Here is a 25870-nt window from a genome sequence, read left to right as displayed (position 1 = left end):
CTTATTACTGTCCCTGAGCTTCTTTTCTCTATGACTAGCTCTACTTTCGGCTGCTTGTGTGTTTAATTGGAGATAAAAGTCTCAAGGATTTTCTTCTCTAGGCTAGATTAGAATAGAGATCCTCAGATCTCAGCCTCCTGAGTAGCTAGGATTATAGGCATGAGCCACCTATACCTGGCTCTTTTTTTATTCTTTTTTTGTGCATAGCATGCAGGGGGAAAAGTCTATTTTTAACATTTCTATGGTCGCATATTATGTACCAACCATTTCCTCTGAATCTCTCTTCCCATCCCACTCTCCCCTCCCACAACAATTTCAACATCTTTTCACTGTTCTATTTTCAAACATGGAAACAAACTACTTCTGACCATATTATCCATATCATCCCACTCAATAGTCCTCACTCTCCCCAATGGCACCTAATAAAGCTCGCTTCACTTTTCAGTCATTCATTTTGCCATTTCTTTTCATATGTATTAACTGTACCCAGAAGCTCCATCTTTGGATGTGCACTTGCAAAATTTTGCTCAGAACACCAATCACTACTGTTTTCTACCTGTGCTCCCCCCCACCTGCTATTGGTCAACGCTTTCATTGAGCCTCCTATGCGACTTTATGGGTAGATGCAAGGAATTTCACTTATTCACCCTCCATCTTTCTTTTCCATTTCCTCGTTCTTTGGTCCAGGGAAGAGGATTCTTATTGAAGTTAAACTCTGTGTATTTTAAGTACCATCCACAAGGAGGGAGAGATGTGATGGAGGAAATGATGAAAGGGCCGATATGGGTCAAGATGCATTGTACTTATAAAGCAACATGTTGAATGAAAATCCCTTCTATAATTACTTAAAGATAATAAAATATCTACAGGCACACAGTGCAAAGGTTTGGGTACAAAAATAATACTTCTGTATGGAGATATTTATAGAAATAAGAACAAAATTGGAGGCACCTCTTGTATACACATTTCTCTCTTATTTTAGCTGCTCTCAGGGTAGCTAACATTCTCATGCCATTCTGTGAGGAAGGGAACTGAAGAGTGGAGAAATTTATTAGTTGGCTGGAGGTCACATAGCTACTTCATGACAGATTTAGACCTTGACCTTAGACAGATTTTCTGACATGACATCATCTAGTAATTATAGAGGTGACACAGCTTAAATTGGCCAGAATTGTCAATCAGTAGGTCAGTATGCTATAGAAAGGAATCAAGTTGTTAACACATTTTATAAGGTCTTGTTTAAAAGCAAGAGATGGAGGGGAATTCTTACCTGGTTTCTTCTGTCTGTAATTAGATACCATGTGGGTGGCTTTTAATCTTTGCTACTAGCAGCTTACTTATGGAGAAGACAAAGGAGAACCTTTTGAAATTCCTTTTGTATATGCATTCCTTTTTGTTTATGCATTGTGTAAATGTCAAGTCTGGTAGTCACACACTTGTAATCCCAGCGCTTGGGAGCCTGAGGAGTTTGAGTTGTAGGCAAGCCTGGAGTACTAAGACCACGTCACAAAAAAATATAAACAAAACACCCAGATATTTAAGAGACTTCATTATCCCCAACTGGAAAGTGGACTTGGAAAGACAGTCAGTCCTTGCCCTCCATGAACTTAGAATTTAGCATGTTACAATTACTGTCTTGGTGTTTAAAAACTGACTTGAACTATGTGTATGGAGCACTCACATGTCATTCCCTTTATATTGCATTTTTTTCTGTCAAATGCTATTTTTTTAATCATCCAGTTAGCAAATAATCATTGAAAACCTAATCTGTGTCCTGCCTTTTGTGGGGTGCTGCTGATGCAGGGGCAGTTATTGTGTGACTCTGTCCTTGTGTGGACTTTCAAAGGGGAAACTGCAATATAACACATTGAGTGCATAATGGGCAACAGCACATTTTTTTTCAGAAATCTCTGAGGTAAACTACACAGAGAGGAGACAGTGAAGGAGTTGAGAAAGTCTCCATATGGTATGCACTGACTTGATTGTCTCAGTTCATTTCCTGAGTGGTTGCCTAGAACCATATGTTTTATTTCTTGTATAAAGGGCAGCTGCCATTTAGGATATCATGTGGAAAGAGAGGAGTCATATCACTATGTGACCTCTGCCCGGGTCCCAGCGTGAATTTGGTTTGCTTGTTGTCCGTGTGATCTCCAGTCATCATTGGTTGCTCTGTGGAAACTGACCACCATGTCAAAGATGAAACCTTAAGCCATTAGAAAGCTGATAAATTTATATTAGAAGACAATGTATAATAATTGTCACTTCTCACAGAAAAGTGAGCTCATCGAATGAGAAGAGCCTGTGATGGCATCTAAGACTTAAAGAATTAATGGAAGGTATTACATTAGCGCTGTCAAAAATCTGATGCTGAATTTTCTTCTGTTCAAATTGGAGTTCTACTGATGTCTAAGCAATGAGTGCAGCATAAGAAATGTAAAATTGCCACTATGTGGAAACTTTCTTGGGTATTCACATTCTTATTGTATCAGTCTCTTGAGAAATCCCTATAATATAATAAATGCTTAATAAACATTTGACTGGAATTTTAAAGGTTCATTGACATTAGAATGATAAGACACCTACATACTGTTTTAAAAAAGATAATTGCCAAGGGTATGTATTGGGTACTTTGAGTTATTTTCCAATTTAATTTTATATCAGAGAAAGCCATAAATAATATGATTATCTATGAGGTATTTTTTCCTAAGAGTAGATTAATATTGGAGATTAAAAACACCTGTATTGATTGGGATATCGCTGATGCTCTAAAATGCTGGCCAAGGTTATTGGGCTGATTGAATGAGAAATTTGAAGGAGGAAAAATAAGATAAAATGTTTTCCAATAGCAACATCTGTTAACTCACACTCAGTGCCTACTGCAGCAATTTTTTTCCTCTATTTTTCTTTCTGTCTGTGTGTTTCCATGAAAACATTTTTTTTCTGGAAGTTTTTCCTCTTATCAGAGTAAGTAGTAAGAAGTAATGTCAAGCCAAATGTGACAGAACCCACATCAGCATTCAAGAGTCAGGCTTTGTCACAGAAATAGTGTAAATGGTTTTGCCAGTAGCAAAATGTGCAATCCCATTAGACATGGGGAAAACAGAAAGGTAGCACCTTAATTTGCCTCCAGGCAATAGATAAATAACTTGTGGTGCCTAGGGCTGCCTGTGTAAAGATTCTCCAATCACAGACAGGAAAAACATTTTCTTTCTATTGCCTGATTTAGATGAGGAAAGAAACTTGTAAGTTAATGAAGGAAGTTCACCTAGCATACAGTCTGACAATCATTATATGCTGTTTAGAATATTTGTCAACTCTAATTCTGTTAAATAATTCAACAGGCTACAATGAAATCATATTCCACTCCCTAAACATGTACCCTATGTTCATTGTAGAAAATTTGACAACCTTTAAATGAGATGGATAGTGTACAAGAAAGAATCACTCCAAAGCAAGAAAAATCTGAGTTTTATTTCTCCATCTTCACATGGAAGCTGCTTTCTATTGTCTTATACCTTTGGGACTGAACTCATTATAGTAACCATCAAACTAGAAAGTCTTCAGCTGTGGGTATTTCTCGTGTTTGCTTTCTGGCTATATAGGGAATGTGATCTTTAATTAGTTCAGGTTGTAAAATATTGCAGAGAATTTCCCAGGCATACTTTGCATTGTCGTCTAGGTCAGCAAATGCAATTCTGTTTTAATTGTGGTTGAGCTATTGTCTTAGACTAGTGTTCCTATAGTGCCTTTTACCAATTAATGGTAATATACTACTGGGAAATCATGTTGCCTTATGGAAGGCTGTAAATAGCAATGCTCTAATAGGCTGTCTATTAATAGTAATACAGAATCAGGAACCTACTGCCATTATGTAGCAGTATTCATGTGTGAAAGCCTTCTAGTAATGAAGGAATTTCACCAGCCACTGTGTGTGTGCCTGTGTCTGTACTTGCATGCTACTGGAGTTTGCCTCTCTTCTTTCTCTCCTTTGTCTTTCTGAGGGGCTCTTTCCTAATGTGAATTCCCATCATCTGTCAACTCTATGATAGATTGGGTTCAGGGAACCAACATGTGCCAATTGTTGCCTTTGAACCTCTTCTTCAGATCTGTGGCATTTTATTTCCTCTCTTGCCTCTTAGCTTATCATCAATTCTAGCAGTGAATTTTGACATGTGCAAATTAATAATCATTCAGTGCAAATGAATCCTGTGACCTCTGGCCCACATGATGTACTGAAAGGAGAAGGATGCAGTGCTCATGAACTCAAGGAGTTTGTAATGTAATGACAGGAGAAAAATTCTGTGTGTATGTGTGTGTGTGTGTGTGTGTGTGTGTGTGTGTGTGTACCCATGCATATATGTGCATGTGTACCTTTCCACCTGTCTCTGACTGTCAATAGTTCTGACTTGTAACAATTCAGTATAGCCACATGATTTCTACATTTGCAAGTAGTAGACTACCAAAACAATAGTTAATTTTGTGAAAGACAGAATAGCCTCTACTTTAGACAGCTGAGCTGAAAGTAAAGCAAGGAAATGTCACAAAATAACAATAAATTTTTAACTGTATAAATGCAGAGTGGAGATATAGCCTAGCAGTTTATTTGAATAATACTCGAATGTTTCAGGTATTTATAATCTATAGACAAAAGCAGAATGTGAGATGGTTTGTTCACAAGAGGCAGCCTCTAAAGATGGTGATATACCAATGTAGGGTTTAGATGGATAAGTTCTCTTGTCCTTTCCCGTGGGCATGATATCAAGAACATAGTACAAAAAGGTATTTTCATACTAAATACTATTTAGGGGGAGAACTGGAACTGAAAGGATAGTCAGGGCAAGTAACAGACAGGATATGTGAAAGAGCTTTTTAACAAGTATAACTGCTAGTAATACAGGAGCTTTGGGAAATAGTGAGTGTATGAATATGAGGATTCAAACCCAGACATAAAACTCAGTCCTTCCAAAGATATATATATTTGGGTTTGATGACCATGATGTTCTTACCATGTTCAAGATTTGCTACACGAATGTGATGCCTATCTGCTTCCATAAGTCAGTAGTAGTGTGATCCTTCTTTCTCATCTCTAGAATGGGCTTAAGAAACTCCTTATAAGCACCGAGCAGAAAGCACACACATGATGTGATGTTGTTATGCTAATGTTGCCCCCCTATTATTCTTCAAGACTTTAGGCTCAACCATGAGGTCAAGATCAGCTGGTGAGGCTGGGAAGGGATGTGAAGGGTAAACAAAGGGGGAGGCTGCAATGCTTGATAAGAAATGTACTCATTATCTTGCCCATGTAATTGTAACCCGTCTGTACAGTATGTTCACAATAAAAAATAAAAAAAAGATCAGCTGGTGAGACCCTACTGACATGCTCAGCTCCCATTCTCCTGGTAACCTTAGCCAAACTCACCTTTTCCAGCCAAATGTAGCAACAAAATGTTCCATCTGCTTTTTAAGTTGTGCCATTAGAATTTGAGAAGTAATATTTGATTCTTATGTTTTAGAAAAATACTCCATTGCAATATATGCACATTGCTTTAAAAAACATAGCAATGATTTTACAATAAGAATAATTTCTGCATCAATAATTGCTAATGTGTAAAGTGCACATTCTGGGCATTAGAAATAATTGATATTTGCTCTCAGTGTTACTACAGTAAGTGGATTAATTGATACTCTCCATTTCAAGCCCTCTATAAAATGATCTCCATCTTATAGATAAGAAAATTGATACTGAGATAAGTTGTATCTGTAAGGGTTCATGAATAATAAATAACAGAGATTAATATAGCATCTTTCAGAGATTTCCAACGTACTCTCTCAATCCAGAATCTTTTTCTTCCTTCAGTCTCTCTTTTTTCCTCCCCTTCCAATCTTCTTCTCTGTCTCAAATTCTCACACAAATCTATGTTTTACAAAATGCTACTTATCTTTATTATATCTGTCACACTTTGATTTTTCCATTTTATCGTATTTCATTTTTTAAGAGCTATTGCATTGATTTCCTACCTTAAGTGATCAGTACTAAATCTAATTAAGGAACAGTGAACACTGCCTCTTTTCCTTCTTTCAAGAATCAAAAATGCTATATACATCAGACAGATTGCCATTCTCATATAGGTATGTGGACATGTTTCTTACTCTTTCAAGACTGTTTCATGGAGTGGCATCATTTTGCCGGGGCAGAGGTGATGGTGAAGGAGAGATCCATTCTATGAATCACATTATCCAAATGAATTACTTCTGTCATTGGAGTGCAAAGAGATACATAGTTTCAAATCAGAGTCCTAAGTGACTTGAACATTTCCATTGGAGATTGTGAATTATTATATAATGGATGCTAAATAGTTGTGGTTTTTCATTTTAGAACAGTCATGGCTATTGGATCCAGATCATACTCCAAAGATGAGTTGTGCTGTGTAATAACTTGTCTAGAAGCCTGAAGACTGCATAGAGTCCTTGAATGTGCCAGATTCCATGAGGGGAAGGTTGGTGCTTTCTGACCTCACCATTGTAGGAGGAAGCCTTACCTTGTTTAACTGATTTGTTTCCACTTATCTCCTTTAGATGGTTCCCAGCTACTACTATTTATTCAAGTAGATTTGAAACCTCTCTGGTCTCTGCTTGGGGCTAAAGTTTGTAAATAGAAACAGAAGTAAGGCATTCCAAAGTTCTTTTCCTTGTGAACAACAGCTACTTAACAGTTTAATATTGTTTTCTTTGCAAGAAAACATGCAATAGTAGACCAAGCATACCCATTAAAATGACATTATTTTTATACCCGATTTGAAACCCCTATGTTGGCTACATCTTTGATGCACTTCTTTTAATGATTGTGAATAACTGCTCATGCTTTTGCCTCCTTTCTTTGCTGCCCTTGTTAGGAGAGCATTTGTCCTACCAGAGTTTATGATAATCCCAACAAGATTCCCCCATAGGCATGTTCCCTGGATAGTGTTTTTGGATATAGCTACAGCTCAGGAATTGTTCTTTTCATTCAAAACCCAGAAGAGGAATAAGACACAGCTTTCACTAATGTCCTCCCAGAGGAGCACATGGATAAAGAAGCCTACAGAATCAAGGATCAAATGCCATAGCCATGGTTGGTAAAATGCAGTTGTAATACACGTGGCTCAATCTGATTTGGGAGCTGCATTTCACAAAGCAGACAGTGTTCCGTTTTTTGAGTTCAAGTACATGAAGGCAGGTAAGGGCACCAATATGGGCAATTGGGACACAAAATCACACAGTTCTAGGAGTGAGTAGATGGATGGAGCAGGGTAGAAGGAGAAAGAGGTTGAAAGAGAGAGGCCAGGTGAATCTCCTGAAGCAACTTCAGTGCTGGCAGACCCATTCATCTGACCATACACAGCCTAGACTTTGCTGAGTAGCAGCTGGGCTCTTGGTCCATAGCTGTATAAAAGCTCCAGCTAGGGTTCTTTCTGTGATATTTCCTGGATTTCCTAGCTCTTCATGTCAGAATCTGAGTAATTACACGGGATTCATGGCTCTGGGTGTTTATTTCCATCTCTGAGCATAGATTCTGGCTATGTGATGGAAGCATTTTGGAGATCTCAAAGCTGAAAGGGACATTTGGGGGCTGGTGCACACTGGTGACACCTCGCCACGGTGTCTGCAACTCAGCAAAGTTACAGCTACTTTTGCTGTTCCTTCATATAGAGGATGGGTAACCTGTGCCAACTGCTGAAGAGCTTTCTTAGTGGGGCCCCCTGTTATTTTAACTAAATCTTGCTTTTCACAGTTCCTCCTGTTTCTCCTTTCCTCTAACTGTGCAGGTGAATTATTTTACTTTCCAACTCATCATCACATGTTGGACACTGTTAATGATGTAGTAAATGATAATAATTCTCTGTGAGCTCTTCTTGCTCAGTCAGGAGTCAGGGCTCCATTGATTGGAAAGAGAAATTCCACTCAGTCATTCAACAAATATTCACTGTTCACGTACCATCCAATAATTTTGGGGTTATTTGTAGGGGTGAGACTAACATTAAGAAAGATGGATAAGATCCTCTCTTCCATTGTGGATAATACAGTGATTGTACTGGACTAAACTCACTATTCAACAGGGCAAAGTTACCTATGTGGCTATAAAGGCCCTTTACCTTCAATAGGCAGCTGTTCCAAACCAATCTCTAAACCAGGTTACCCAGGCATCTCCAATCCAGAAGACTGCCCCTAGATTTTCTTCAAGAGTCATAGTTCCCAGTTTTCTCTTGGCATTTTATCTGGGCTAAGCTGGGAAATATTGTGTGAAGGAAGAGGGGTAGATGTGGTGATGGCTCTGGGTATCAAACACTTTTCCTTTCTTACTTTTTATTTATTTTTGTATTGAAAAGGTGATGAGCTGTGGGCTTATAGATACATATGTAAGGCAAAATAAGTACATTTGTTTTTAATCATTGTTACCCCATCCCTCTTTATTTCCCACTCACCCCTCCTTCCCCCTCAAGCTGTAATGTTCATATTGTCAGGTGAGTATCAGTGTTGCTGTGGTTCATCCATTGTTCTACCATTTCTGTGATTCCCTTTCCTTTCCACATATTACATTGTCTATTAAGCAACACACAAGGTACAAAAAAACTAAGAAACTGATGTTTCCTTCTCTAGCTAACTTCAAACCATAATCTTCATACCTTAGCTTCTTGAGTAATTAGGGTTTATGAAGTGGTGGCAATCCTCTTCAGAAGATAATTGCTTATGTCTATATCCTACAATGTTTCCCTGTAGTAGCTTCAGCTTTTCAGATCCTGTGTCATGATGTTTGATTTAATTTTGCATTGATTCTTGTACATGATGAGTGATATGGGTCTAGGATTAGCCATATATGTAAATGACCCATTTTGTCAGCACAGGCTGATATTACTCCAAGGTCTACTTATGGCTCCTTTGTCAAACATTGGATGACTGTGTAAGTTCATGTCTGGGTCATTTATTCCATACCATTGTGCTTCGTTTCTACTCTGTCTGTACCATGCTGTATTTATTACTATGGTTCTCTAGTATAATTTGAAGTTTAGAATTGTGACACCTCCAGTTTTGGTCTTTTGGTAAAAATTTCTCTTGCTCTTGAGGTCTTTAATGTTGAATTTTAGGATTGATTTTTCTGTTTTTCCAAATAATGATACTGGCATTCAGAAAACCTCAGAAGTAGTAAGACAAAAATATTAATTTCTGTCCAAATAGAATCATTCTCTAGTGTTAAACTTAAGAGAAAGGGGTATTTAAATCCCTTCAGTCTTCAGGGATTTTTTTTATTAAAAAAATATTTGTAACTAAATATGTGTTATCTTTTTCAATTATTTTTGCATCCAACAATAGGAATTTTATATGTCAAAATAAACTATACCCAGTGTGGAAATGTTAAGAATGTCTCTAGTGAAATATATATTAAAGTTCTTTTCATTTGTAAAAGTAAATAACTGAGTGAATGACTGGACTAAATTGAATGTGTGAACTCCATCTTAATAAAACTGATCAATATATTTTATTCAACTGTTAACAAAAACTAAGAGAATGAAAAAAGGAAAAGACAACAATAGAGAAAAAGGATGAACTACATACAGGGTCTAATGAAAACCTCTTATTTCCATAAGTTGTAGTTCATGTTGATATGCTTCATTAAATACAGTCCTTTGCACTAATCATTTCATTTGTCAAGATCCCTTGTCAAGAATATAACATACATATTCTAGTTCTTACAAATGAGGGAAATCATTGTTATTCTTTCTGATAAAAGCATAGAATTCCATTGTGTATATATACTACATTTCCTTGATCCATTCATCTACTGAGGGGCATTTGGGTTGGTTCCATATCTTGGCTATGGCACATAATGCTGCAAAGAACATCATCATACTGATGGATTTAGTGTAGCCTGTTTGTTGGCAATTGGGTAAATTCCCAGAAGTGGGATTGTTGGGTCATAGGAGAGCTCTATGTTTAGTCTTTTGAGGAACCACCACACTGTTTTCCAGAGCAGCTGAACAAGTTTGCACTCCCACCAACAGTGTAGTAATGTTCCCCTTTGGTCACATCCCTGAAAACATCTTTTATTGTTAGATTTCTTGATTATGGCCATTCCAACTGATGTCAGGTGAAATCTCAATCTTGTTTTGATTTGCATTTCTTTTATAGCCATGTTTCCTCTTTAGAGAGGTCTCTCTTAAGGGCTTTAGCCCAATTTTTAATGGGATGGTTATTTCTTTGGGGGTTTGTTTTAGGGGAAATTAATTTCAAACCCTTCTCTTTTCTATGTCTATCTTTGTCCCTTCCTCTGTTGAGCTTGTCCTTATCATCTGGCCCAGGAACTGACCTGAAAGCTGAAAAAGAAGGTTAGTAAGCCTCAGATGTGGATTCAGGGAGTTAACTTCCCTATGGACACTGGCCATTTATCAGTGGCATTCCCACATGGCTTGTACCCTGTAACATGACCCTTCATGAGCCATTCACACTTGAAAAACAATCCAAACAATTTATCAACATAAGGTCAGAATATTTTTTTCTTTATCATGTTTACAGTAGTCCAACTGTTACATTTTTGCTTTAAAAAGTCATAAAAATATTTTGGATCATGTACCTATTACCTATGTCACATTATGTGCAGGGCCTAAATGTTCTTACAAAGGAGAAAAATAGACCTGATTTTCATCTCTGTCTTGAAAAGACTGCATAGCAATTTGCTCACCAATCTCAATAATTTACACTAAAATTAACATTGACCTGAATTGCTATTTACACAGTGTATGATCACTAAGCACATTGAAATATAGAAATTTTGAAACCGCCTAAATCATCTTATTTTTATCTGAAGCAAAGGGATAGACAGCATGGTTACAACAGACAAGTCTGAACATACTTTCCTATTCTTTTTCATAGTCTTGCAACTCAATGGCAAGAAATTTAGCAAAAACACGGGCTATGTGTGTGTGCAATCCAATTATTTTAGGACCATAATAAGATGAGAATTCCATTGTTAGCTCTTGAAAAGGCTGTTCTAACAGTTGGTCTATCAGTGTCCTGTCAGGGCCTTAGTGCTATCTACAGACCTGTTTCATCTCAATTAGGAGTATGTGAATACCAAGCTCTGCATGGGTCAGAGGTGAGAGAACCCTTTGATGGGTTGAAATGCAGATGGAAATTGGAAAACAATCCAAGAAACCTATAGAACATGAGAACCAGGCAAATTCAATTACAGAAAGCTGAAAACTGCTCCTTCTGGGGCCCTGGTGTCTTGTGTAATTGTAGTGCCTTATTTGGTTGTAAGTACATTTTTTAAAAAAGCAAGGAGTATATTGTTTCTCTTGTAAAATAGTTAAGTTGATTTTGAAGATTTCATTTATATTCTCTAATGCTTTTATATCTGTGTCTTTTCCTTATAATCTAATCAACCAAATTTAGTTACCTAAGTAGGACATTGTCTATGCGAGTTTTTACACTTGTCAAATAGGAAAGGAGTTGATGAGCACTAATAACCTGAAAAAAGGAAACAAAACCACAGCAAGCTTTTCCCTTGGTAAGCTTGCATTAACTTATCAGAACAGATGCAGTTATTAGTTTTAGGTCAACACATACACACACACACACACACACACACACACACACAGACACGGGAGGGGAGGAGGAAGGGAGAGAGAGAGAGAGAGAGAGAGAGAGAGAGAGAGAGAGAGAGAGAGAGAGAGAGAGAGAGAGAGACAGACAGACAGAGAGAGAGAGAGAGAGAGAGAGAGAGAGAGAGAGAGAGAGAGAGAGAGAACAATACTAAATTCACACCTCAATCCATCTTCCTTTGTGTGTTCTCTGTTGCATTTCCATAACCTCCAATGGGTTTAGCCCAGAAAATAAACTCAGCTGTTTTGATGAAAGTGGCCTTTGTTTCTTGTGTGTGCTTAACTGTGTAAACTCAGTAAATATGTTTTCTGGGTAAACATCAAATCAGCTGTGTAAGTCAGAATTCATTCACTTGAGAAAAGACTATGTGGGTTGTGAGCTTTGATTTTTTTCCATTAGGAAGTTACTGAAGGCTATTATTCCTTATGAAGTAGGAAGTGTAAGATTTGTATCCACAGATGTGGTTTTACTTACAGTTTTCTTATCTGATACAGGAGAAATAAAAAAAATGATGAAATGTTCCCCTTGCCTCAGAGAGAAAGCCCGACCCCCTGCAAAAAAATAAAGCAAGAAAGAGAATTTCCAACACTTTCAATATGTAAGGGAAGAAGTTCAAGTTAATTGGTCCCACTTTTCAGAGTGAATGTGCTATGTGGTTCCAAGTCCGTGGGTTGAGAAGAAGCTCAGAGCATTTTAGTTGACTTAGGGAATTATCTTGAGAGAGAAAAGTCTTTTCTAAGCAAAACTCAAATTCCAAGTCCTAATGCTCCAAGACCCCAGACACTATTTGTGCTGAGTTTGAGAGTTCCACTTAGTAATAAATAAGTCTAAAACTTAGATTAAAGTACAGCTGATAGCTGACATTACATACCAACTTCAGGTGTTGTTGCTTCAAAAGCCAAAGGTTATGCTCTGACATTTCATTTCAAAATTCCACATTTTTCAAGGCTGAAGAAATGGATACTGTGAATGAATTTTAATTTAAAGTATGACTCAAGCAATTTCTTTCTTTATAGCAAAATTGCCAGTGCTCTCTGTCAACATTGTTTTGGCTCACCACAAGCCATGACATTTTGGTCATTGAATTAAATGATTCAAATAGAAAGATGAAAGGTTTAAAGGTATAGATTTATGAGGGCACCTGATATTTGTGTAGACAGTAATTTGAAATGCTATCTACTGCCTTTTTTGGCATTACTAGGGTCTGCACTCTCCTTTGCATTTACTATTCATGTGCCTTCCCAGGGAAGCCACTCTCTCAGCTCCTTTTTGCTTTAAGTATTTTTCATCTAGGGTCTTGTGCTTTTGCCTGGGAATGGTCTAGAATAGTTATCCTCCCATGTGGCTGTGATTCTGAGCATAAACCACCATGACCATCTGATTTGTAGAAATGGGTTCTTACTAAATTTCTTAAACCGTTTGCTGTGTGTGTGTGTGTGTGTGTGTGTGTGTGTGTGTGTGTGTGTGTGTATGTGTGTGTGTGTGTGTGTGTGTGTGTGTGTGTGTGTGTGTGTATTCTGATACTGGGGTTTGAACTCATGTACTTGTTTGGTTTTTATTTTTTTGTATATTTTTTAATTGTAAAATACTGTACAGAGGGGTAACAGTTACATGAGTAAGCTAATGAGTATATTTTCTATCGAGCATTGCTACTTCCTCCTTTGTTTTCCCCTACCAATCCTTCCCCCCACTTCCCCAATCCCTCCTGCCTACCCCCCCATCTTCTCCCCCATCCTCTCCCCCCCCATGCTGAAATAAGGATACAGGTTGATCCTTTGTACAATGACATGTACAAGACAAAACAAACTTTGTTTAGCTTTTTATTACAGTCTGGCACTCTGGTACTTCTGCCATATCTTTGTTTTGCTTTTATGTTCATTAATTGAAGATTGAAGATAAAATCTTGTGGATTTTTCTCCTCGAGATGGCTACAAACAATAATCCTCAGATCTTAATCTCCTGAATAGCTAAGAATATAGGTATGAGCCATTGTTATCAGGCTCTTGCTAATTTTTTGTTGTTTTTTTTTTTTAATGAGGCTAGCCTCAAATCTTAATCTTCTCAATTTCTACCTCCTTAGTGTTTTGAATTATAGGCATGAGTGACTGCACCTGGCCCTGCATTTTCTCTTTTCTTTTTCTTAAACTTTTTAAAAATATATTTAAATTTAGGATTTTTTTCTTAAGTATAAAAATCAGAAACTTCTAGTGGCAGAACAATGGATACCCTCTTCTATCAGTAGATTTATCATATTGTAGTATGTAGTCATAAAGAAGTTTAGTCATATTGTAAAATGTGCATAACCTATGTGTCATTAATTCAGCTTCCTTGAATTTATCCTAAAGAGTAATTGGAAAAAATTACAGGTACAAAGCATTTATCTAAACATGACTGAAAAATAATGAGAAACATAAAATATTTAGAGGTTTATTTATAACATAGCATGAATAACTTTATTGCATTAATTTTAAAAAAATCGTAAGAGTATTTCTACCACTACCTTTCAAACACCTGACAGTTGCTGTTCTAAGTGACCATTCTCACAGAGGGGAGTACTTTAAGTTTCTATCTTTTTCCTTTGGGTGTGTTGATCTGTGTGGTTTTACCATGTGGTGCATATGCAAATTTCCACAAAGACAGAAAAGATTTGCACTAGGCAGACTCAAACTGAATGCAACTAGAGAGTTTTTTTCTCCAGCCTGCTGCTTTCTCTGCTTCCCATTTCAGGACTTGCACCAGAGTTTCCACAGATAACAGGTGCATGTTTTAAATTCTAATAAGAATTACTACCAAAAATTTGTCTTAAAAAATGAGTAGTGGCAATGATATGTTTCTGAAACTACTAAACTTCACACTCAATGGGGGCTTTTTTTTTTTTAGCATGATTCTAAGTTTTAGAATTCCTGGTCCCAAACAGACAAGAAAAGCTGTCCATTTTCATTAACTCCAAATAAAAGCCTGGATTTAGCCTGCAGCCCTTTGCCTTGATCCTATGAGCAGCTCTCCAGCTTGAAGCCTGGGAAATAACATGGATTGAAGGCAGCCTGCATTTTCAGTCTGTAATTGTTCCTGGCAATTGTGTTGTGGGTTTTTCTTCTCTTTCTGCAAAGATGAAAGGTGTCTAGTCAGTGGGCCTGGGCAGGAGGGAAAGGGAACATTGTAGTGATTCAAGTCTGTACCTCGGAACCCACAGGGGCAGAGAGTGACTTGCTGGTGTTTTCCCTGGAAATCCCAAACACCCAATTTGGATGCTAGAATGGGGATCTCTGGGCAGAACAGTGATCAAGCTTTGGATAAAGTCAGCTGATGTCTCTGTTAAGCTGAGGCTTTCAGACCTCGTGTGTTGGAAGTAGCAAAGGGACAGCCTACAATGGGGAAAGATTTTATAAAAATTATTTTATTAAATAGGATAATTCACAGATGAGAGTTTAGGGCAAACCAATCAATTTTATGTGGATATCAGAAACATTTAAGTGAATTATAAACTCAGTCTATTTTTTTTATTATGAGCTCAAGAGAGCAAAATTCCTAGTCAATCCAATATTAATTTTACTTTTATGCAGTTAGTCATTAGAATGCTTGTCCAAAGACTGCTAGATAGTAAAACATACTGAATTTGTCAAATATTTCCCTTCCTTTACTTCTTCACCAGATATAGTCTTTCATGTTTTCAGCCAGCATGCCACAGTAGGACAAAGCAAGACAAATGTCCCTTGGAAGTGCATATTAGAATGTTAAAGTGATGGAAATAAAGTGCTGGGCAAAGGCAGAGGGATGAGCCTGTAGTCACAATGGTCTGGGAAGGGGTAGCTCTGAATCTCAATGGGCCTGAGGAGTAGAGGAGCAGTGGGAGGTGGGATTGGAAAGATAGAAATGGAATTGCTCACAAATGATGAGTTGAAGTTATTGAAGGTAGAGCCAATCATCCAAACAAATAGACTCAAATCAATCCAAATCCAAGAATATGATGAGGAGTTACAAAAATGGATGCAGTATGTTTGTGGGAATGTAAACTTGTTCAACCACTTTGGAAAGGAGTATGGAGGTTCCTCAAAAGACTCCACATAGAGCTCCCCTATGACCCAGCAATCCCACTTTTGGGCATTTACCCAAATGTTTACAAACAAGACCACACTAAAGCTACCAGCACAACAATGTTTATTGCAGCATTATTTACCTTAGCTAAGCCCAGATGCCCCTCAGTAGATGAATAGATCAAGAAAATGTGGTATATATACACAATGGAATTCTATGCCTCCATCAGAAAGAATGACATTGCCCCATTTGTTAGGAAATGGAAAGACTTGGAAAAAATTATATTAAGTGAAGTAAGCCAAGCCCAAAGAAACATAGGTCCCATGGTTTCCCTTATTTGCAATTGCTAGTATATGTATGAGTCAAGCAGAAAAGGTCAGATAAGGTGATGTTAGGAAAATGAACCCTAAGATATGTATTTAAATGTTTTTTTTTCTTTCATGCAATTGTTTCTAACGCATTTATAAAATTATTTCTTTGTTGCTTTGTATGTCCCTCCCCCCAGTATAACCCCTGCTTTCACTGTATTTGATGTCAGTATAATTTGTGGAGGGGAAGGGGAAAAACAAGTCGTTTAAATAAGGATACAGGTGGACCTGTTTTAACTATGAGAAGTACAAGTTGTCATGTCGAAAACGAACTTTACAACTTTGGTGGGGGGGGAGGGGAGGATGGGAAGGGTTGGGAAGGGGAAACAAAGGAGGAGGCCACAATGCTTGATAAGAAATGTACTCATTATCTTGCCCATGTAATTATAACCCCTCGGTACAGTATTTTCACAATAAAAAATAAATAAAGCTCGTGGGGGGGGGGGCGGAGGGGTGGGAAGGAGAAGGATTGGGATGGGGAGAGGGGGGAGGCTGGGAAGGGATGTGAAGGGTAAACAAAGGAGGAGGCTGCAATGCTTGGTAAGAAATGTACGCATTATCCTGCCCATGTAATTGTAACTCCTCTGTACAGTATGTTCACAAATAAAATAAAATTAAATTAAAAATAAATAAATAAAAATTTTAAAAAATTGATGCAGTGTAATATGATGGAGTATCTTTTAGAAATTGAGGAGAGCAATGAAATCCTTGCATTTCGTAAGTGCAAACTGCTGATCTTCTAACCCACTATGAGATCACCCAAGCTTAGACTACCTTCTTCACAATCATGCCCACCAGATAGTACATCATCAGTGCACCACCTAGAATGGAAGGCTAGTGTGACTCCTACCCAGTGCTGCAGACTCCAGACCTCACTTTGCTCCGGGGAGAGCTGGGTGACTCAATTAAAATGCCCGATTAAAATATTGCATTGGGAAGCCTAGCACTGGTGGTCATGCCTCCTGGTCAGATAAATCCTTGAGATTCTTATCTCCAATTAACCAGAATAAAGCTGGAAATGGAGGTATGGCTCAAGTAATACAGCTCCAGCTGTGGACAAAAACTTGATGCCCTGCATTTAAGCCTCAGATTTGCTCATACACATACACAAAATAATAGTGCATTAGATGATAGATTAGTTCAAATGATAACCCCCTAAGTTCAAACCCCACTATTTTAAATAAAAGAAGTGCATTGATGTGCTAAAATATATTGTAGCATATTTCATGTCAAATATGTGATATGTAAAATGCATAAAAGTAAATGTATATATAATACATATACACTAAAATGTAATTGAAGCTTTATGTGAAGTACCCCCGTTTTCGGATGCCCCCTCATAGATCACCAGAGACCACGATCAATTCAAATAGCAAAGAGTCGTTTATTGCAAGCTCGAGCTTGGTCTTCCACGCACTCTGCAACCGGTGATGCTAAGAGGCCCTGAGCAAAAATCAGCACAGTTTTTATAGTGTTGAACAAACAACTTAAAGGAACTTTTACATAAGAAATTACATGATTGGTTAACATTTAAAGCAAGCTAAGCTGGGCAAATATGTTTAATTGACCTTTACAGAAAAATATCCTTTGTCTATAGCTTGACCAAAAATGGTTATGAGTCACACCTGGACCAACAGTATGCATGGCATGTCTCGCCCTGGGCTCTAAAGAACCGGTTGGTCAGAAAATTATATGGTATTCCCCCGAACCGAAACTCTTAGCCCTAGGTCGCTGGGGGACAACACCACTTGGGGGCTAACATCTGCCTTAAGCAAATGCCATCTATGATTCCAAGAATTCTGCATGGCTTTCTGTCATAACTTCCTAGCATTGGGGCTAAAGTGGGCCACGAGTTAAGTCGCAGAACTGAGATGGGGTCTTAAGTAAAATGGAATTGCTTAGGTTTTTCATATGAACATCTAAATTGTTGCTTTCAAAACATTTCTCATAATCTCAGTCTATAATATTTCAGTCCATCTCAGTTGTGATTATATATTTCTAATTTAAAATAGTTATGGATATGATTATAGGATGCATGGAATGACCCCAGTTGAGCCTTTGAGGATAAAATACCTGATCTGCTCTAATGACTCTCACATGCTGCAGAACAGTGATTGTTATAACAGAGATGTGTAGAAAATAAAGAAATAGAAGTGTGATCCTGAAGGAGTTAGGAATTGACTAATGGCAGAAGTGGATGGGCCTCATGTATTCAGAAATAAATAAACCTAGCAAGAGTGTGACTTTTAAAGAAAGAACGAATTTTTAAATGCACTGATGATGTAGGGAAGTAGCTCCATGGTAGAACAAACTGGGGAAGGCTTTGGGTTTGATTCCCAGCACAGGAGAAAATATGCCTGAAGTACCCCGGTTTCAGATACCCCCTCACAGACCACCAGAGACCACGATCAATGCAAACAGCAAAGAGTCATTTATTGCAAACTCGAGCTTGGTCCTCCGCGCACTCGGTAACCGGTGACGCTAAGAGGCCCCGAGCATAGAATCAGCACAATTTTTATAGTATTGAACAAACAACTTTAAGGAACTTTTACATAAGAAATTACATGATTGGTTAACATTTAAAGCAAGCCAAGCTGGGCAAATATGATTGGTTGACCTTTACAGAAAAATATCCTTGTTCCATAGCTTGACCACAGTGGTTATGAGTCACACCTGGACCAACAGTATGCATGGCATGTTTCACTCTGAGCTCTGAAGAACCGGTTGGTTGGGACATTATATGTTTTTTTGTTCGTTTTTTTTTTTTTGTGGGTCGTGGGGCTTGAACTCTGGGCCTGGGCGCTGTCCCTCAGCTCTTCAGCTCAAGGCGAGTGCTCTACCACTTGAGCTACAGCGCCACTTCCGGTTTTCTGGTGGTTTATTGGAGATAGGAGTCTCAGGGTCTCTCCTGCCAGGGCTGGCTTTGAACCATGATCCTCAGATCTCAGCCTCCTGAGTAGCTAGGATTACAGGCGTGAGCCACCAGCGCCCGGCGGGACATTATATGGTTTTAACTGAAACTCTTAGCCCTAAGTCACTCAAGGCCTTAAGCAAATGCCACCTATGGCTCCAAGAATTGTTTGTGCATAGCTTTCTGTCAGAAATTCCTGGCATTGGGGCTAAAGTGGGTCACGAGTTAAGTCGCAGAACTGAGATGGAGTGTTAAATAAAAATGGAGTTGCTTAGGTTTCTCAATGACCAGAGTTGCTAACATTGGAGGACATCAGGTGAAATAGCACTGGTGCTTTCAATATTTATTTCTTTCCCTCCCTCCCTCCCTCCTTCCCTCCCTCCCCCCTCCCTCCCTTTCTTCCTTCCTTCCTTCTTTCCTTTCCTTCTTTCTTTCTTTCTATTCTTGCTGGGCCTGGGTCTTGAACTGGGTCTGGGGGCTGTCCTTGAGCATCTTTTGCTTAAGGCTAGCACTTTACCACATGAGCCACAACTTCACTCCCAGCTTTTTCTGCTATTAATTAGAGATAAGAGTCCAGGATCTCATATCTAAAATATACTTGGAACTCAAAAAATTAAATCCCCCAACAACAAATCTTCAAAGAAACAATTGCCCAATAAATAAGTGGGCTAAAGAGTTAAAGAGAAACTTCTCTGAAGAGGAAATAAGAATGACCAATAGAAACATGAAGAAATGCTTAACCTCTCTAGCCATAAAAGAAATGCAAATCAAAACAACATTGAGATACCACCTCACCCCAGTTAGAATGGCTGTAATCAAGAACTCTAATAAAGCAGATGCTGGAGAGGGTGTGGACAGAAGGGAACCTTACTGCATTGTTGGTGGGAGTGTAAACTTGTTCAACCACTTTGGAAAGGAGTATGGAGGTTCCTCAAAAGACTCCACATAGAGCCCCTTTGACCCAGCAATCCCACTTTTGGGCATTTACCCAAATGTTTACAAACAAGACCACACTAAAGCTACCAGCACGACTATGTTTATTGCAGCACTATTTACTATAGCTAAGATATGGAACCAACCCAGATGCCCCTCAGTAGATGAATGGATCAAGAAAATGTGGTATATATACACAATGGAATTCTATGCCTCCATCAGAAAGAATGACATTGCCCCATTTGTTAGGAAATGGAAAGACTTGGAAAAAATTATATTAAGTGAAGTAAGCCAAGCCCAAAGAAACATAGGTCCCGTGGTTTCCCTTATTTGCAATATCTAGTATATGTCTTAGTCAAGCAGAAAAGGTCAGATAAGGTGATGTTAGGGAAATGAACCCTAAGATATGTGAATGATTTTTTTTTCTTGCAAATGTTTCTAACGCATTTATAAGATTATTTCTTTGTTGCTTTGTATGTCCCTCCCTCACAGTATAACCCCTTCTTTCACTGTATTTGATGTTGGTATAATTTTTGGAGGGAAAGGGGAAAAACAAATGGTTTAAATAGGGATAAAGGTGGACCCATTGCAACAATGAGACGTACAAGTCGTTATGACGAAAAATGAACTTTACAACTTTGGTGTGGGGGGAGGGGGTAGCTTGGAGGATTGGATGGGGGGACAGGGGGAGGATGGGAAGGGGAAACAAAGGAGGAGGCTACAATGTTTGATAAGAAATGTATTCACTATCTTACCCATGTATTGTAACCCCTCTGTACAGTATTTTGATAATAAAAAAAAGTTTCAAAAAATTAAAAATTAAAAATTAAAAAAATTAAAAAATTAAAAATTAAAAAAGAAATATACTCATTACCTTGCCCATGTAATTGTAACCCCTCTGTACAGTATTTTGATAATAAAAAAAATTTCAAAAAAAAAAAAAAAGAATCTCAGGGACTTTCCTGCTTGGACTGGCTTTGTACCACAATCCTCAGTTCTCAGCCTCTGGAGTAGCTAGGATTATAGATATAAGCCACCAGCACACAGCAGTTCTGGATATTTCTTTGTATCTTCCTAGGAATTGTCAATTATTTCAGAATAAACAGATATCTTTGTTGTTGCATGGAGAATTTAGGTAATACATTGAACGATGTGAAACAAAAATAAAATAGCCACCCATTAGTAAATAATGTCTTTTTCAAAGCACAAGAATTTACCATCAGAATGTTTTTAAAGTTTTGTCTTTGTTTATCTCAGTAAGGTGATTTTCATAGTGATACCTTCTCCCCAAAACTAAATTTGTGGAACCATGTGTTGACAGGTGGTTTGAGATATTAGACAGGTCCAGCGGCCATTGTTTTGGCACAAGGTAGTAAGTAGGGACTGGTTTAGAAATAAATCAGGTACAGAATCCCACGTGTACAGGGTATTGGATTATGAACAGAATCCATTTACATTCTCCTTTTATCTTAAATATTTAGAAACAATTTAAGGACTACAATTTGCAGACATGTATCTCTAATATTTGTGCATAAAAAGGAAAATTATACCTAATATATGTATTCAGCTAGGATCCATTAATTCAGAGTCAAGCTGTGCACAATCTGCAGATATAAATAAATGAATGGATAAATAAACATGTTTATTACTAACATCTATGTTTCTGCCTATAGGATTAAATATTGAAATGCCTAAAGGATGCTAGTCTGTTACTGCCTTTATTGCAAAGCAACTAAATATAATATAGAAAAATATTTTATAAGCATTTTTCAAAAATAGCAAGCATAAAAATTCCAATGGTATCTGTAAAGAATTCCTTAAATGACATTTTCATAACTCTCAGTATAAAGTGTGAACATGTCAGTTGGCTCTACTTTGAGTATTTCACTGGCGGTGATGAAGCAGGAGGATGAAACTTACATCTCTTTCTACTTGGAACTGGACCTTCAACTGGACAGGTTACATTTAATGAAATGTTAATTATCATCCATTCCCATCCCACTTAATATGTATTTGTGGATGAATAGACATAATGTCCTATTGACTCAGAGTCAGATTGAAGAAGAAAGCAAAGGAAGGAATTCTGAGACTTGCTTTTCCAAAGCAATCCCGAGGCCCTGAGAGATTCCTTAAGGCCTAAAAACAGAACTACACTATGATCCAGAAATACTGCTCTTGAGCATCCACCCAAAAGATGTTTAGGCAGTATAAATTAAAGGCACTTGGACACTTAGGTTCATCACAACAATATTCATATTATCAAGTTATGGAAATAGCCTAGATGTCTTACAAACAATGAATGGATTAAGAGATATCTGTCAATCAATCAATCTATTTATCTATCTATCTGGTGGAATTTTATTCATATATTAGGAATAATAATATTAAGTCCTTTACAGGAAATGAGTGGATCTGGAAAAAAATCATATTGAGTAAAGACAGGCTCAGAAAAACAAAGTGCGCATATTTTGTCTTATATGTAGGTCTTAGACCTGAAATATAAATATGTATGAAAAAATATGTATTATATATAATCAAACTTTCTAAAGTATGATACATGTAGAGGTTGGTTTTCATAGTGTATATAACTCCCTTGAAAAATTAACCAACCCTTTAACCAAAATGAATATCAGGAGACTGATACATGTCTTGATTGAAGGGAAAGAAGATAAACAGTGGAGGTGGAAAAATGTAAGTAAGAATAGTGTATAAATAGAATTACAATACTTAATGTGATGGAAGGGGTGAGACTAATCAAGAAGTATTGTATACAGAACTGGACAAGTTAATTTGAAACCTTTTTGTACAACTATTTGAAGGTAATAGAAAGTAAAGCAATAGATTCCTTAGATACAAAATAAAAAGTATGACCTACCTACAAAAGAAAAATTGATAAGTTAGATGTGACAAAAATGGAAAATTTCTAATCTTTAAATATCACTACTAAGGTAAAATATTTGTATATCACAAATCTAGTAAAGGACTTTTGTCCAAAATATATAAAATCCTCTCAAAACTCAATAAAACAATTGAAATTTAAAATAGATTAAACATTGAACCTTTATTCACATGGAAAGTAAACAATTTTAAAGATTCTCAATGTCATCATGAAGATGATGGTGATGCCACAGTAAAATACTATTACATATTTATTTTGGTGTCAGAATTAAAGCAACAGACTGCCATATCTGACATAAGTGAAGGTATGGAACAACTGGAACCCTCCAAATTCCTGCAAGAGGGAATGAAATATACCTAGCAGGTGACACATCCATTTAATGAAAGTACACTCCCATACAAAACTTGTACATTAATATTTGTATCAGCTTCCTTTGTTATATAAATAAAACTGAAAGCAACCCAAATGTCCATCAGTGGTTAAGAAAATTGTGCTGGACCCATCCAGTGGAACAGTAGTAAGAAAAGAAAAGCAATGATTTACAGTTTTATACACAGCAACATGGATTGACTTCCAAATAATTATTTTCAGTGAAAGAAGTCTATACATTTCTAGATACTGTAAAATGGTCTACAACGACAAAAAGCTCCTCTGGGGTTCCCTAAGGGTCAGAGAGTTGGGAGCACAGATTATAAACGGGATACTTTGAATGATAATGTATATGTTTATTATTTTGATTAGAGTGACAATTTCTTGGGAATCAGAAATAGTCAGATTGTTCATTTTAGATATGTACAATATTTTTAAAGTCATGAAGAATGCATGATAATAGCAACAGAGTTTTGTTAATGATATGGGATTTTTTTTTAATATATGTGTGCTGATACCAGGGTCTGAACTCAGGGCCCTAATCTATCCCTTTTTCTACTTTTGGCTGGAATTTAACCAGTTGAACCAAGCCTCCAGCTGGCATTTTACTGGTTCACTGGTGCCCAGGTTGGCTTCAAGCTATGATCCTAAGGTCTCAGCCTTGTTAGTCATTAGGACTAGAGGTATGAGCCACCTGCACCTAGCCATTACATACAATTCTAACAATAATTGATCAGTTGTAAAGGAAGGTTTTGTTGGGCAGAAAGGTCAGGTGTATTTACATTTGCGATTATAACCATGTAGCTCATGACTAGTTTTAAGGGTGTTGAAGGTGAGTAAATACTATCAGTGGTTATTGATGTTGGTGGGTGACATAGTTAGTATAGAGATTTAGATCACTTTTCTAATAATTTAGCTGATTTCTTTTTCATTTTTGTCCTAAATTTGCTCATAAAATTGTCTGAATGAACACTGTGTTCCAGCTCATTCATACTTCTTGTTAATTATTAAATATTATTACAATTTATTTTAAGGAAAGATGATTAAAATTTTTAGTGAATGTTCATTTGCAAGTAGATAATTCATTTACAAATAGAGTAAAATCCACTCATGTAGTTTTGTTTCTATAAAGTGGCTGTCTTTCCAGCAAAGAATTTTCAAAGCCATTGAATGCTCAAAGCCTAGAATCCAGCATCTTCCAATGTGACAGATGGAAAGAAAGAGAGCTAGTGACTTGCAGGTATCACAAAGCAATTCTTTGTGCATATGCTCCAGTGTGCACCTCCGGGCATGTGCACATGTGCACACAGGTGTGTGCCAAGCATGCAGTCAAGTAAGGTGACAAGATTGATCCAACATGGAATATTTCCTTGCTTTCTTTTCATTGTCTGTACTTTGCTATTCCCCCAAAGGCCAGGAACTTTCATGAGATGTCACTGGCAAGTTTAAAAGAGAAAGCTGGTAAACACATGAGCAGTCCAGCCAACACAAAGCAGTCCCCTGCTTTGAGTAAAGCTATGGAAATATGGTGTTTGACTGACAACTAAGCATTTACTCATCTTTTATTGAAATCTGAAATCTTTTTGCCAAACTTTCCCACAGAATAAATGATCATCATTACATGAAGCGTTAATGAATACTGAGAAATGGATAGGAAAAATTAAGAGTGTGTATTAAATTTCTTTGTAATAAGTAATGGGTACTAGATAAACAAAAGCATTTTGGGCAAACCGGTCTGGATTCTTCTACTATTAGCCATGGGTCTTATCAGAGAGCTACCAACTTGATGAACTCATCTGTAAAGAGAATTAATTCTTATATTATAGAAAAGTTGTGATGTAGATCTCATAGTGCATTATGAAGCCTCGATAAATGCTGCTTCTCTGGCCTCTCATCCTCTTGTGTGACTCTTTGCCCTTCCAAGTATGTAAGTCTAAGCCAGATGAAGTGATTGCTCCTTGATATTTGCTGTCATACTTCACCACAAGACCATAGTAGAGATAAGGACTATGAGTCATTGAGGACTGAGACCTTGTCATCAGTGACTTGCACAAGGCCCAGTGGAGGTGTATACATGGAATAAGCATGTTTTGTTGAAGAGTTAGCACATGACCTGAGAGCATTTTTTGAGACTTCTCTCTCTCATCACAATTCATACTGGTTGACATGTCTGTTTCTGGTCAAGAGCCTGCCTAATTTTATGTCACTATTCCTCCCTCTGACTTAGGGCTCCCATTTCCCTGAGTAACAATGTTGCTCAGGAGTGATCATTATGTGCATCTCAAGGCTAGTGTGCCTATAGTTGGTGGTCAGCATAGGCAGTTCTGTCAGTCCAGGTTTCTAGCCACAACAGGATTTTCTTGTCCCAATGTCATACTGACATTCTATTCTATTCCAAACCAGTTTACAAGACAGTATAATAGTCATCCAATCCATGATTATAGCACTGGGTTTATACCACTATGTTTTCCCTCTCTTTTAGTTGCAATTATACTGCTGGTGTCTACTCTTCTCATGCTATGTTGATGCTTTTATTCTTATTGTCTGCTGTCACTCAACACAGCACAGGAGCCCATTGTGTTTTATGTATTTCCATCGAGAATATGTAAGATGGTGTGTTGTCTCATGGCATATCACTATGCAAAATTGGGTGGAAAATAGGTTATGTTTTGTGCTTTCAATATACTGTTTTGATTTTTAGACAGCATTAGTATGCCA

The 25870-nt window shown here is 37.4% G+C and overlaps 1 protein-coding gene across 6 annotated transcripts in view; it reads left to right on the top strand.

Moving 5' to 3' along the window:
- Positions 1–25870, top strand: part of Fat3 (FAT atypical cadherin 3) — a 694044-nt gene that overhangs the window by 294856 nt on the left and 373318 nt on the right. The window lies entirely within an intron of this gene.

The sequence above is a fragment of the Dipodomys merriami genome, unplaced genomic scaffold (genome assembly GCF_024711535.1).
Source record: "Dipodomys merriami isolate MVZ:Mamm:240054 unplaced genomic scaffold, mDipMer1.0.p SCAF_38, whole genome shotgun sequence".
Taxonomy (NCBI): Eukaryota; Metazoa; Chordata; class Mammalia; order Rodentia; family Heteromyidae; genus Dipodomys; species Dipodomys merriami.
The sequence above is the reverse complement of the archived record's forward strand: the minus strand, read 5'-3'. Positions and strand labels throughout refer to the sequence as shown.